Source organism: Phascolarctos cinereus, unplaced genomic scaffold (genome assembly GCF_003287225.1).
Source record: "Phascolarctos cinereus isolate Bilbo 61053 unplaced genomic scaffold, phaCin_HiC Scaffold_5;HRSCAF=322, whole genome shotgun sequence".
Taxonomy (NCBI): Eukaryota; Metazoa; Chordata; class Mammalia; order Diprotodontia; family Phascolarctidae; genus Phascolarctos; species Phascolarctos cinereus.
Genome location: NW_027555958.1, coordinates 175006707 through 175022252, shown reverse-complemented (window position 1 = coordinate 175022252; position 15546 = coordinate 175006707). Strand labels below are relative to the sequence as shown.

At 40.7% G+C, this 15546-nt stretch overlaps 1 long non-coding RNA gene across 1 annotated transcript in view; it reads left to right on the top strand.

The window, feature by feature from the left end:
- The window catches only part of LOC144457567 (uncharacterized), a 125662-nt gene that overhangs the window by 99417 nt on the left and 10699 nt on the right, over positions 1-15546 (top strand). The gene's annotated exons all lie outside the window — the stretch shown is intronic.

Sequence of the window (15546 nt, the reverse complement as noted above, 5' to 3'; positions counted from 1 at the left end):
TATGAGCAGTTTTCTTTGATTAATTGTGAGATCCCCACAGCTTATGTCCTGAATCTTTCCAGTCGTCTAAGAAACTATATTTACCACCCCAGAGATTTATTGTTGCATCTGTCAAAAGTCAGCCAAATGTCCCACCGGCTAGTGGTTCAGTGGTGTGGACTAAAGAAAAAATAATTTGCACATATTTGGCTGATTTTAATAGCTTGACCTCTCAGTCTGTGAGCAGCGAGGCAATGAGCTAGCGGCAGGGCATATTTCCCTCCAGCTGAATTAAAACAGAGCCCTGGCATTGCTCAGGGAAGCCTTCCCACACCTGCTTCTCATTTCCTCTCGTTATTTCTGGTAATGAAAATTGGACCCGTTGCAATAGATTTGTGGGCTAGAAGGTCTATACATTTTTCTTTCATAAAGTATGTTAGTGATTAAATGAATGTCTCTGACTACAAAAATGACAAGACCTAAGAGTTCCTGGAAGAATAAGGGGGAAAAAAATTAAAAGGGCCATTCCCTTTTAAATTTTTTTTCTTTCTCCTTAAATCCATGCATCCAGCTGGAAAGCTCAGCCACTGTTGCAACCCTCTTAACTGTCCGTTGACTTTTTCATCTAAAATTCTCTTTACCTTGCTGCGTGCTGGCTTTGCCCCTCATTAGGGACTTGAATGGAGAAGCAGAATAATAATAACAGCTTGTTTTAAAGCAGCTGTGTGAATGCTTCACCAAAATTGAAAGCTTTTGGGCCAATAGTTGCCCTTTCAGAAACCCTCTCTTGCTTGGGCTTTTGATTCTCCAATTGTTTCCAAAGCTGCCCTGATGTCTGTATCAAAAGGATGCAGTGTGTGGCTGGAAAGCACCAATCATAGTCTTCCCTGGAGAGTTTTTACCATAATTTGTGACCAGTTTCAGACTGAGATTTGGCTTGGCCCCCAATCAATCCACAGGCGGTCCTCTGTTCTTGTTTTTATTTCACTGGGGATGGCATGACTATCTTCTAATCATCATCTGCCTTCAGTTGACCCTCTGAAGCACTGTGGTATTGATTGGGACTTTGCCCTCCCTTTTCTGGGAGATTCTTGGAATTTCATTGCTGAATAGTAATGCCATGGTAAGGGCCATGTGGACATTTATATGTGTATGTGTGCTTATTATCATATTTGAACTAGGATTCACATTTCTATATATATTTTGTGAGTATATAGTTGTTTGATCCTAGGAATGTGATGTCTATATCTTGCAAGATGGGGAATGTGAGGGTAGAATTCTCACCTATGTCTACCACAGGGCTCAGGATTTGTTAATGGTAACTGACACCTGAGGTTCACAAGAGGAGAAATGTCAATAACCAGTGTGTTCCCAGGACACTTTCTCTATTGTGCCTATCTATTGTATTTGTCTATCCTTCTACTGATGACTTACTTCGGAGGCTCAAAAGAAATATGAGATGCACAAATTTAGAGACATCTCTACTCCGAATGTTTATACGGCCTATATATGCCCAACCTGTGATAGCACCTCCCTAGCTAATGTTGGTCTGATCAGCCACCGTTGGATGCACTGTACCTTGACCTCAATATAGTAATGTCACTTTGGTCACAAACAACAAATCAGACAACTTTGAGAGGATAAATCAGACAATGAGCCTGATTCTTTAACCCTCTATGTCCAGGAGGAGACTAGCAATACATATGTTTACACACATGCACATATATATATATATATATTTTTTTTTTCTTGTCAAGTCATAAACATAGATGAAGGAGGGTTAGGACAAAAGGAAGTTAAGCTGGGAAAATCTGCTACTACCACTAATAGTTAGCATTTTTATAATGCTTTGCATAGGTGATCTCTTTCAATCTTCATGATAATCTTGTGAAGCAGGCACTATTAGTATCTTCATTTTATGGATAAGGAAACTGAGGCTAAGAAAAGTTAGATGACTTGTCACACTGCTAGAAAGTATCTGAGGGAAGGATTTGAATTTAGGTCTTCTTTACTCCAAGTCCCACTTTCTATCCACTGTGCCACCTAGCTGGTAAGGCTATTGTAACTTCAATTTAATTCAATTCAATAAACATTTATTAGCTTTGTTATTAATTTATTTTATTAACTAATTATAAAGTGTTATTATTATTACTACTGATACATACTAGACACTGTGCTAAGCATTGGGGATACAATTAAAATACAGTTCCTGCCTTCAAGGAGCTTACAATTTAACGGGAGAAGACAAAACACAAAAGGAAGTTGGAAAGGGTAAGGGGTAAGGGACATCAAGGGATCCTCAGTCTTTTTGTTGTTGCTGAGTCCTTTCAGTTTGCCACTTCTTTCTCCAGTTCATTTTACAGATGAGCAAACTAACAAAATAGGGTTGAGTGACTTGCCCAGGGTCACAGAGCTAGTACACCTCTGAGGCCACATTTGAACTCAGGTCCTCCTGACTCCAGGGTGAACACTCTAACCACTGCACCACCTAGCTGCCAAAAAAGAAAAAAAAAAGGATTGTGGCTGTTGAGTTGTTTCCCTGTGGCCTTCTAGGTACTTGGGGGTGGCTGTTTTGCTGAGTCCAAGTTTTACAGAACAAATCCTTTTATCAAGGGGATTTGTTCTGTGAAGTTTGGATTCAGTCAAAGGGCTGCACCTGAGGACCTTGAGGGTCACATATAGCATCAAGGCTGCAGTTTCCCTACCCTCATTTCAGACTCTTGTCTGACCCCATTTGGGGTTTTCCTGGCAAAGACACTCGAGTAGTTTGCCATTTCCTTCGCCAGCTAATTTTACAGATGAGTAAACTGAGGCGAACAAGGTTATATGATTTGCCCAGGGTCACACAGTAAGTGTCTGAGGTCAGATTTGAACTGAGGATTCCAGGCCTAGCACTCGACCCACTGCGTCACCTCGCTGTCCAGCCTTAGTGGAATTCAAACCAAGCAGAGATGCAGATGGCAAGTGGCGAGTGAGTTGTAAAGGCTAGATCCTGCCTCTATTAAGGAAAGCTTTGGGAGTTTAGTGCTCTATGCACTGTCCTTCCAATCAGGGGGGAGAGGAGGCTGAGGGAGTTGGGAAGGTGTTGAGTATCAGAGTCTGAGCCAGCAGCTCAGATGAGGGTGATGAGATTTCTATTGTTCAGCTTATTCTGGGAGAGGCATCTTATTCCATGGAGTTCAAAGCCAAGTAGAATTGTAGATGCAAAGTCAAGAGTAAAGTAACCAGTATAAACTCTACCATACCACTAATCCCTAGCTTTCTTTTAAGGCTCAGTTCAGGATCCTTGAGTTGTGATACCTTCAGTTCAAAGGACCACAAGATCAGATCCTGAGAGCTGGAATGGACCTTACCAAGAACTGTAATATGACCCATTCATTCATTCAACATTTATTAACTTACTACTATGTAGGGATACAAAAAGAAGCAAAAAAGAGTATTTGCCCTCAAGGAGCTTATAATCTAATGAAGGAGCCACCATGCAAACAAATATATACAAAGCAAGCTATGTACTCAAAAAATAGGAAATAAAAAAGAGAAAACGCTGGAATTCAGAAGGTCAAGTTTTAGTTGGGACTTAAAGGAAGCCAGGGAAATCATTAGTGAGATCAGAGGAGGGAGAGCATTCTAGGCCTGGGGGACAGCCCAGAGGCTGCTTGGAACAGGGACACGGAAGTGTTTTGTTTTCAGAACAGCCAGGAGGCCAGTGTCACTGGATTGAAGAATATTTGGTGTAGGAAAACTGGAAGGGTAGGAAAGGGCTAGGTTATGAAGGCTTTAAATGCCAAACACAGCACTTTTCTATTTGCTCCTGGAGGCAATAGGGAGCCATTAGAGTTTATTGCTTAGGAGATGTGACATGATCAGAAGGTGAGGCCAAGAGAAGTTAAATGATTTGCCCAAGGTCACATAGATAACAGGTGACAGAATCAGAATTCAAACTCAGTCCCTGTGACTCCAAGTTCAGTAGTCTTTCCATCGCCCTTAATGTTATCTCCCTTCTCTTCAAATTATTAAGTATATGCTTGCATGTTTTGCCCCCAGTAGATTGTAAGCTTCTTGAGGACAGGGTCTGTTTTTTGTTTTGTTTTCGTATTCCAAGAACCTTGTACAGTGCCTTGCACAAAGTAGATGCCTACGTAATAAATGCTTGTTGGGTTATATTGGAGTATTTTACTCCAAGCTATGTTGTGTGGCAGAATTGCCAAGATTGGATATGGGGTTGGGGAAGAGTTGGTGGTGATGAGAAATAGTGAAGAACTGAGAGTGACTCTGAGGTCATGAACTTGTGTGACTAGAAAGATAATGGTGCTGTCAACAAAAATAGGAAAATTTGGAGGAGGGGTGGGCTTAGGGGAAAAGATGATTTTTATTTGGAGATAAATTGAATTTCAAATGTCTGTAGGAAATCCAGTTAGAGGTGTCCAACGAGCAGTGTTGGTATGGGGACTGGAGCTCAGGAGAGAGACCAGGTCTTAATGTATATATCTGGGGATCATTTACCTAGAGATGATACTTGAATTCATGGAACCCGACAAGATCATGCCATCAGGCTCCAATTTAATGCTCTTCATCAAAACTACTAAAAACTCTTTCCTGCATTTGACCCAGGCAGGATTTCTGCTTTCAATTAACACTGTTGGTCTTGATAAAGAGTAGACATCGTAGACCATGATGTTACGTCATGTCGCATGAACAATTCTCAAGTTTGTGTGTTTGTATTTAACAGAGTTTTAAATGTGTTTGCTAATCTAGAGAAAAATTATTGTCTTTTTTCCCTTTTCTTCTTTTTTCAGGAAGATGGTGGTTACAAAACTAGATCTAGACATTTTTGTGCCTGGGCTAAGTATCATACACAGTGCCTAAGAGAAATGGTACAATATGTGCCTAGGATGAGAGACTGAGCCTCCAGCACACTGGTATAATAAGGAGACGTCAGAGACTAGAATGTTGGCTGTTTCTGGGAGTCTACCTGTGTAAGGGAAGGAAATGGGCCAGGTGGGGAAGGGCCTACCTTTTTATTTTAAAGAAAAGGAAATGGGAAATTAGCAGTCTATCATCTTTTAACTGCCCATTTTATTTTTTATTAAAAACAATGTATCAATGCCTTATGTTTTTATATTATGTTCATTTAATATCTCTTATTCTCCTCTACTGCCCAGAGAGTCTTTCCTTGTAAAAAAAAGAAAAATGGGTTCAGCAAAACTAATCAACGTTAATGATGTCTGGCAGTGTAAGCAACATTCTATACCTATAGCTCCCCACATCTGCAAAGAAAAGAGAAAGCTGTATTTTCTTGGCTCTTCTCTAAGGTCAAGCTTGGTCAGTATAGCTATGAAGCACTTTCTCTCTCTTTTATCCATTCACTCCATATGAATTCATATGCCTTCATAAGGGTTTAAACACTTTATTTTTCAGATTAATTCTTTAAAACGGCAGTAATATTCCATTATGTTTATATACTATGATTTGTTTTGCTATTCTCCAATCAATGGGCACTTGCTTTTTTCCCCATTTTCTGATACCATGAAATTGTTATTAAAATTTTGGAAATGAGGCAGTGACCCCAAGCCTTCAGGTGTTGCTTAGACATCACCAGGAGCAGTGAAGTCAGTGGCAGTGATGAAAGCACCCACAGTGGGCTGAGCAACACATGCGCTAGCATGGGCAGTAATGCAGTAATGCATTGGGAGCCCATGCTGGCAGTAGGGCTTCTTCCATTTTGCTGAAAGGATGAAGAATGAGAGGGTAGGAGATATTAGGCTGTGAAGATGATGTCTGTACTGGCCTCCTGGAGGATTGGAAGACTTATGGACTGGGATGCAATGATGTAGACATGGGGCAACTTGCGTTAGCTCTCACCCTGTTCTCCCCAAGTCTGTTGTGAGTCAAGACATTATGATCCAGAGAACTTCACAGTTACCTTTGCCATGAGATGGGACCCACAACAAAGTTGTGGGCCCTCTGGGCAAGAAGTGTATGAAGATAGCTTTATGTATTGAGCAATGGGCTTCCAAGAGCTCATAGAAGCTCTTTTTTTTTTTTTTGCCTGGGGGTCACCAAGTACATTATTAGTAAATTTATTATTTGAACCCTCAAATTCTGAGTGGTCCATTACACCAGACATGGAATCCCTCCAGGATAGATCCTTTATTTGGTGGGTCCCCAAGTGTGATTGGGACTCTTTGAGTGGTTGCTACACCTATCAGTGGAATGCTGGAGAGGAAATTATAGCTATTAAAAATATTAATATCAGTAGTTTTCTAACCATATTTTATGTGCTTATATGTCATTGTAAACTTGCTACACAAAATCTCATCTATTTTAGAGTTATATTTTCAAATTTAACAAAGAAATAGCTTGCTTGTGGTTGAAACTTACCTAGTCCATTCTATCTGAATGGCTCTAGGGCAGACCAGGCTTTACATCCCATCTAGCCACCCACTCAGGATATTTTGCCATCTACTCTACCAAAGCACCCATTCTACTTTCTCCCCCTCTTTCTGACACCCCACTTTCCACCTCTTGCTCTGGGCACAGTACCTTTGGTTCTAGAAGGTATTGAATACTCTATCCCCAGACTAAAACTCCTCTTTCTAGCTACAACTCTCCTAATCTGTTTTGTCTCTCTGTATTAGAATATAAGGTCCTTGAGGGCAAGGACTATGTCATTTTTTATATTTGTGCTTAGCTTTATCCTCTGTACTTAACACAGTGCCTGGCACTTAATAAGTAACAATTGCTTTTTCATTCATCCATTTCTCCCATCCTCTCTAAGGCTCTCTTCTCTTTTCTCTCTGTACCATCTCATTTGATGATCCCACCAACTCCCATGGGTTCATTTATCATCTCTACGCAGAAGACTCGTGGATCTATAAATCCAGTCTTAGTCTCTCTTCTGAACTCTTGCGCCTCAACAACCTTCCATTGGACATTTTATACTCGATGTCCCATAGGCCTCTCAAATTTAACACATCTGAAACATAACTCATTGTTTTTCATTATTCTGTTGAGGGCAACATTATTCTTCTAGTCACCCAGGTTCACAACTTTAGTGTCATCATCTCTCCTTAAGTAATTTCTCTCACATAGCCATTGACTGACGAAATCTTGAAATTTCTATCTTTACACTATATCTAGTATGTAACTCTTTCTCTTCATTCACAAAATCGAACCCAGTTCTCTTGGACAATGGTAATTGTCTTCCATTTGGTCTCCCTTTCTCAAGTTTCTGCCTTTTCCCATCTATCCTCCACAGAACTTCCAAAGTCATTTTTACTAAAGCTAAGATCTGACACTCCCCTACTCAATCAACTCCAGCCTCTGTCTCCCTGTTGCCTCTAGGATCATATATAATCTTGTCTGTCTGGTATTTAAAGGCCTTCATAACCCACTCCTTCCTACTTGTTGTAGTCATCTTATACATTATTTTCCTCCACATACTACTTGTTGTTCCTGTCACAGCCCTCCACCCCAAACCTCCCTTTGCTTTTGCACTGGTAGTCCCTCATTCCTGGAATGATTTCCTTCAAGACGAAGATCAAATTCCATCTTTCAAAGGAAGCCTTTCCTGTTCCCCCCAGATGATTGAGCATTCTCTCCTTAGGATGCCTTATATCTATTTTGTATGTATCTTATATTTACCTCTCTATGTCTATGTTGTCTCTCTTGTTAGAATGTGAGCTCCTTTAAGACAGAGACTATTTTTTCTTTTTTTCTTCTTTGTACTTCTGGTACTTAGCACAATCTTGGCACATAGAACCTACTGAATAAATGCTGGTTAATTGATTTGCTCTCTGAATCATACCCCTGGGGGAGAAGTAGTGCTCTTGGACCACATCTCTGTTCTGCAGATATATATATAAGGGACAAAATGCTTGGACAGAATAGAGCATCCCAGCAAAACTAGAAATCAGGAGAGAAAATGCCCATGGAGAATTACAGCTGGAAGGGACCTTAGAAATTCTCTACCCCAAAGGTCTTGGGTGACTGGCTGCCAGAATCCAAGCACCCTCAACTTCTGAGTGGTGCCAGAACCATATTAAATGCAAAGGGAAAATTGACAAAATAAATGAAACACAATAAAACACAAGTAACATTACACAGATAACTAAGTCAATATGTGGCCCATTTCTATTTGAGTCTGATCTAGTATGCTTCCCTCATAGAACAGAAAAGGAAACTAAAGCCCAGAGAGAAATGACTTGCCCAAGGTCAAATGGCTTGTAATTAGGAAAACCGAGATTTGCACCCAGGAGTCCAAATCCAACTTTCTTTCCACTGTACAATATTGCTGATTGCTCATCCTCACTTTTTATGAAAGTGATTTTTTTTAAACATCGCTGTTCATCCAAATGGACTGTGTGAGAACAAATGTGGATTTGCTAAATGATATCAAGAGAAGGGAGTTGTTGCATAGCATGTGTTTGAGAGAATCTGGCTAAAAATAAAATTCCTTCATTATGGACACTTTCTAAAGTGCCTCTATCTCCCCCACGTGACCTTAAATAGTCTCTTTGTGTGAAAGTCTTGCCCAAGGCAGCACGTATGAAATCTGATGGTAAAACATTTGTTGGAGTCAACACTTCAAACATCCCAGTGAAGAATTTTGAGAGCTTCATCGATGGATATGGGAACTGGCAGATGGCAGCCTGGGTTTGGGAACTGACGTGATCCTAGAGCCAGTTCACATAAAACTAGAACTCAGGGAAACAAATATACAGCCACATATCTCCCAGTATCCAGTGCCCCCTGCAAAGACCATGCAAAAAGATTAAAGGTCTCTTCTGGTGTGAAGCAATCCAAATGTCTCTGTCAGGGTAGGGAGATGAGTAGAAGGGTCCCTATTTCACAATACCAAGCACAATGTTGGGAGCTTGCCAGGTGCTCAAATGCATAGAACAGATGGTAACTGCCACCTTCCTGATTGTGAGAATTCCCCTAGAGCAGGGGTCTTGGGTCATGGACCCCTTTGGCAGTCTGGTGAAGCTTATGAACTTCTCATGGAATAATATTTTTAATTAATAAAATAAAATACATATAACTACCAAGGAAATCAATTATTTTGAAATACAATTATCAAAATGTTTTAGAAAACCAAATTCACAGATCCCAGGTTAAGAACTCATGTGAAAGAGATGGGGGTAAATATGAGCCTGCGACGTATCCTATTTCTTGTAGGAAGGGGAATTATTATGTTGAGCTATCTGTAGTCCCTACAAGTGGAAGTATATGTTTACAGATGTGGGCCACTTGGCTAGCCGAGTCAAGTGTGTCAAGCTCATGGGTCCAAAGGGGACAGAACTCAGAAGGTGAATACCTCTGGATCCAAGAGCAGTGTCACGGGGGTGCTGTATACTCTGATGTGTTGGAACCCCTCAAGCGTACTGGCACCTAACACGTGGTTGAGTTCATTTAAAATAAATACTGTTTTCAGGAAATAATTACTATGAGTTTTGGTTCTGTGTCTTTGCTCTTATATCTTAACGGGGGAGTGGGAGGAGGGGAAGCTTGAACAGTCAGGGAAAGGTGGCTTGTTTTGTGCAAAACACCCAGCTATGCAAACGTTAGTGATGCTCAAACACTTCCTTTTACAGCAGCGTGACCTTCTGCAACCCAGACGGGCTCTTTCTTTAGAGTTTGCTACTCACCCTCCACAGATGTTTGTTGTTTTCTTCAGTTTTAAGCTTTTTATAGTTCTTCAGTTACTTTATAAAAAAACACAACAAAAAGTCAATAATAGTGACAGCTCAAAGCTGGCCTAGTAAGTACTAACTACAGTGAAGGCATGTTTTTATTCCTTCGTTTTCCCTCCTTTTCCCCCCTCCCTCTAATCATGAAGGTTTTCAAGACTCGAATGACTGAAAATCTGGGGACCAACCAAAAATGCCAAGCACACTTTTTTTGTGGATTCAGGTATGCTGTCACTTAATATCTGTGTGACCTCGCACAGTCACTTAACCTCCCTAAGCCTCAGTTTCCTTATCTATAAAGTGAGGTTGGGTTCTTCTAGTTCTAGATCTATGACCCTGTGACCTCTAAGATTCTTTCCAGTTTCAAATCTATAGTCACATGAATGATTTTACAACATGTCTATGTTGTCAGCTGTGCCTTAAGGGACTGTAATCTGAAGGTGTGGAGAGAGGACTGGAAGATCCATGCCAAAACAGGTCTCTTAAAGCTTCCGTAAGACTAAATTTCTCTCTCTCTTCATGTATAGTTCATGAGATCACATATACATATGATCTCATATATTATATGTACATGATCATATTTGTATAAAATATATTTGATTATATCATATATACATATGATCTCATAAAGTATATATGTGTGTGTATAACATATATATATATATATATATATATATATATATATATATGAGAGAGAGAGAGAGAGAGAGAGAGAGAGAGAGAGAGAGAGAGAGAGAGAGCTAGCTAGCTAGAAGGAACCTCAATGGTCATTAATCCCATCCCTTCATTTTATAGATGAAGAAACTGAGGCCCAGGTCGACTCAATGACTTATCCAAAGTCAAACTGATAATGACCATCTGAGGGAGGATTTGAATCCAGGTCCTCTGCTCTTTCCACTGTGTCCCAAGGATCTTAGAACTTCTAAAGAGACACCTGAGATACCTGGAGAAATCAAAACTAACTTTTGCTGCACGTGAAACAATCTTTAAACCTACTGAGGTTGGCATTGTAGGACCAGAACTTCCTTTCTCATAAAGGCCACTGGGCAGTGCAGCTAGGCACTGTTGAAGGCTCCTGATGAAATCAGAAGGGGCAGAGCCAGATATGAGGATCAAGAATACAGATATTGTCTGTAACTGAGAGTCAGGCAGGGGAAGGAATGAGAGTGATAAGGAATTAGAAAATCAACTATGAACTGGGAACATATATGGTAGTGACTGTGAGATGCACATGTATCCTGAAGTTGCACTTGATGACAGACACAAAATTCTCAAAGAATATTCTATAACCCTAGTGCAAAATGACATCATTGGACTAACATAGGGAGCATCAGCTTTGAAGTTGTCAAATGGAGGAAGATCAACATATGATCTCAACTGGACGCGTTTGGCTTGACTGTCTCAGGAAGAGAAGCTCGGCAGCGACCACCTGCTAATGAATTATGTTGTAGGATGACTTTAGTTGTAGGTACATTTTCTGGAAACTAGGTTATCAGACCTTCTTTCTTGGTGCCTAAAGGGATGTAGCCTTCCTTTTAGGAAACAAAACAACATGACGCCTGGGAAAGTTTTCAGAAACTGGTACCAGGGAAGCATGTTTTGAGGTGGAAAACTGAATGCATTCCAGCCAGCGGTTAACTGAACTGGTCTCCTGAGCCAGACTCTTCAAAGAGCTATTTATAGTGCAAATTGCAAATATTAGAGCTGCTAGTTAAGAGCCTAGCAATGTGCCCATTCAACCTCATGCTTTCAGGTGTCTGTAACTTGGTGTTGAAAAACTCACTCCAGATTGAGACTTGATGAAAAGGCCTGGTTTTGAACTGTGAATTCATGTTTTAAGGGATATTCTACCCCCCCAAATAAGTTTAGAATTGAGACATTTTTTCCATTAGAAAATAGCTCCATTTTGCTTAAATATACTGGCAAACTATAGCACAGACTATAAAGAGGACAGATTTATTGGGGTTTATGGAAAATCCAGATGAACTGGTTTTCCTTCTTGTATTTTACTAGCATCTCATTGGCTTCCTGTGAATGATTCTGGATGTTTTCCCAGTGACTCTGGAATTTTATGTTTCCCTCTTTTTGCCTTTAGTGACCCCCATCCACAAAATGGGGCTGCCTTATCTCATCTCAAAGATCATTGGGAATAATTCTGTTAGGCTTCTTTGTAACTAATCTAGGAGACATGTATTTAGACAATAATACTTTTATAACCTAGGTATAACCTTCTCAATTTTGATTATGTTGAATGCCATTTAAAACAGAGGTTGAATAATTCTGAGATGTAACCTTTGACTTAGAAATATTCTTTTTCATGGAGTGCTGTACTAAATATAGGGTATATCATATATTTTTAATAGGATAGGGATTGGACCTATGATGAGGAAACATTCTCTACCAAAGCTGATCAGTACTTCCTCTACAATTTATAGTCTTGGACACTAGGAGGGTCACACAGTTTGTGTCAGGGGCTAGACTCCAACTCAGGTCTTCTAGAACCTCCAAAGCCAATTCTCTGTTCTCTCTTCTAGGTTGCTTCTCATGTTTTTAATAGAGAAAAGGAAAAAAAAGTCTAAAAATAATGCAAATGTTTTTTTAACAAAAATCCAAGCCAAAGCTAACACAGTGCAGCCGGGCCAAGGCCCCAGGTAGGACCAGAAGTTGAGTATGATTCCTTATTCCTTCTTCCCCCACCTCCCACCTCTTCACTAACTGCTGCTATCATTCCCTTCACCCCCTCACTCTCATGGTCTTTACATCCTCCTTAGCTGCCTTTCAAAGCCATATCCCTAGCTTGCTCTGAAGAACTTCTGGGAAAAATAAAGGGGAAGGTCAGACAGTGGTCAGCTGAGGTGCCCACCAGTGGTCCTGCTCATTCCTTAACCCCATAGTAAACTCTTACTCATTTGTAAAATAGGAATGAAATTATTTGCCCTTCTAGGTAAGTGCTTTGCAAATTGTAAAGCATAGGTGGAAAAGATCCATAATACTTGAGTTACTGGAAAATGGATGTCCAGTTTCATAAGTGACAGTCTTTGCAATTTATAGATAAACCTAGAGACCATACGGTCTAACCCATTAATTCAGCAGATTAGGAAACTGAGGCATAGAATGGTGCCTTGGTTTGCCCAACATTACACAACTAGATAGATTTAGTGCTCCAGGGATTCTAATCCTGGTTCGACCACTTTTAGTGATCTTAGCTCCAAACCAATGTCTCTCTGAGGCACCGATCATAGGCTGCCTTGTCCTTTGGTTGTTTTTTATGTGACCCCTGTTTGGGGTTTTGTTGGCAGAGATAATGAAGTGGTTTGCCATTTCCTTCTCCAGCTAATTTTACAGATGAGGAACTGAGGCAAACAAGGTTAAGTGACTTAAGGGTCACACAGCTAATAAGTTTCTGACTCATGAATATGAGTCTTCCTGACTCCAGGCCTAGTGTTCTATTCACTGGGCCACCTTGCTGCCTGATTATACCTCCAGTAAGATGGGAAAGCTCTCCAACAATAGGTTTGAATTCCCAGCTTTGCTTTAGGAAAGGCCCCTCTCTCCCGCATGGCTTTCATTGTGCTCTCATGCCTTAAACAAAGGTAAACTCAACAACAGGAGGACAGGGTTGACCCCAGGTATTCAGAGAAATAAAATCCAGCAAATATATCCTTTTACAAGGGTTGACCCCAGGTATTTAGAGAAATAAAGTCCAGCAAATATATCCTTTTATAATAAATTTAAGAAAAAACACAAACAGAAGAAAGACTGAGGCAAGATACGGTTCTTGCGCTGTTCCTCTCTTGAAGGGGCTGTTTTCCTCTATTCCTGGGTGAGTGAGCCCCTGCTCACAGTGTCTCTTGTGTATGATAAAACCTGCTAGCTCATTCATTCAGGTGGAGGTCATCTCGCATGGATGTACAGAAGGGAAGGGCAAAAGTGGCACCAGCTGCTGTTCCCATCTCATGGCACTGTCCTGGGATGACGGCCACTTCTCTTTTCTTCCCTCCTCATTCTCCTAAGTAGCTTGGTGTGAAAAAACCTTCTCCCCCATTAAGGGATAATCTCTTACTAGTTTCCTCTTTTTCCAAACTGAGAACTACAAATCCCAGGAGATTTGTGGCTAGCCAACCCATCTCCAGGTTGTTACATATATATATTAAGCATTCCTGGATAGCCTCTTTGAAAATGTAAATACCCCTGTGAGAGGTAACACAGAATCACTAACACCTCCATCTGTCTCAATGACATTAATTCATGAGATTTCTCTCCTCATTGGCAGGAGGAGAAGTTATCCTCAGAAATGTTAGCCTCTGAGGGGAAGGGGGTGAAAAGAGAGAAGGTTGGAAGAAGAGGCAAGGACTATCATTATCATCATCATGGCCATTTACATAACACTTTAAGATTTTATAATGGGCAGCTAGATGGCTCAGTGGATAGGCATCGGGCCCAGAGTCAGGAAGATCCGAGTTCACCTTTGGCCTTGGACACTTACTGTGTGACCCTGGGCAAGTCACTTAACTTTTATTTGCCTCAGTTCCTCATCTGTAAAATGGGGACACACTGGAGAAGGCAATGGTAAACCACTCTAGTGTCTTTGCCAAGAAAAGGTAGGGTCAGACGTGACTGAACAACAATAAAGGTTTTATAAAGTACTTTACAAATGCAATCTTTTTGTTGTATATTTGGAGGGAATAGCAAGTTGTACATAGCAGGTTTGCAGTTTCACCTGCTATTGTATTGTGTTGTGGAAATTCTTGTTTTGTTCCGTGAATTGAAAATAAGAAAAATTTGAAAAAAACAAGAAAAAACCAAACGTTATCTCCTGGGAGGTAGGTGCTATCATCATCCTCGTTTTGCAGATGATAAAACACAGGCGCACAGAACTTAAATAACTCGCTCAGAGTCATACAGCTAGGAAATGTCTGAGGCTGGATTTGAACTTAGGACTTCCTAACTTTAGGTCCAGCATTCTATCTGTTCTATTACAGTGCAACCTAGCTACCTCATCCAATGCAAACTCTGTCTCCTTCACAATTTTGCCCAGGGATAAGCTGACAAAGACTTTATAGATGACCAACAAAGAACAGCTAGGGGGTATGGCTGACAGGGTGCCATCATTGTGTGTCCTGGGCAAGTTACTTCACCTCTCTAGGTTCCTGATTTGTAAAACATAGGGTTTGGATCTGAGAACCTCTAAGGGCCCTTCCAGCTCTAAATCCTTTAAATTCAAGTGAATGAATTTTCTGCCTCTCTCTATGCCCATCAAGACAGTTAGCAGCATTTGGGATCTTGATTCTTCTTCTTCTTCTTCTTCTTCTTCTTCTTCTTCTTCTTCTTCTTCTTCTTCTTCTTCTTCTTCTTCTTCGTGAGGCAATGGGGTAAGTGACTTGCCCAGGGTCACACAGCTAGTTAAATGTCAAGTATCTGAGACCACATTTGAACTCAAGTCCTCCTGACTCCAAGGCCGGAGCTCTATCCACCATGCCACCTAGCTGCCCCTAGACGTCTTGATTCTTTCCACTGGAATGTATTTCCCAGGCCTGGGTCCTAGTGCAGTTGACAGCAACTGACTGCATGAGTTCTCTGATCCATTTAATAGGTTTTTCCTGAGCCTGTCATTCATGATTTATTATTTCCTTCTCTGCCCCTCAATAAGCATCTTTGTAAGGCAAAGGGAGAAAATGTAGACTCTGTAAACACAGTGAAGAAGCTATGCTCTCAGCCAGGAAAGGCTTCAGATTGTGAGGGCCTGTCCTATAGTCCTCTTACACTGAATAAATGTTAAATAAAAATAATAGGCTTTCTTCCTGTTGGCTCAGAAAATGTTTGCTCATGGCCCCGGTGCAATTGTATTTTGTAATCCTTTCAAAGATCCTGTTGT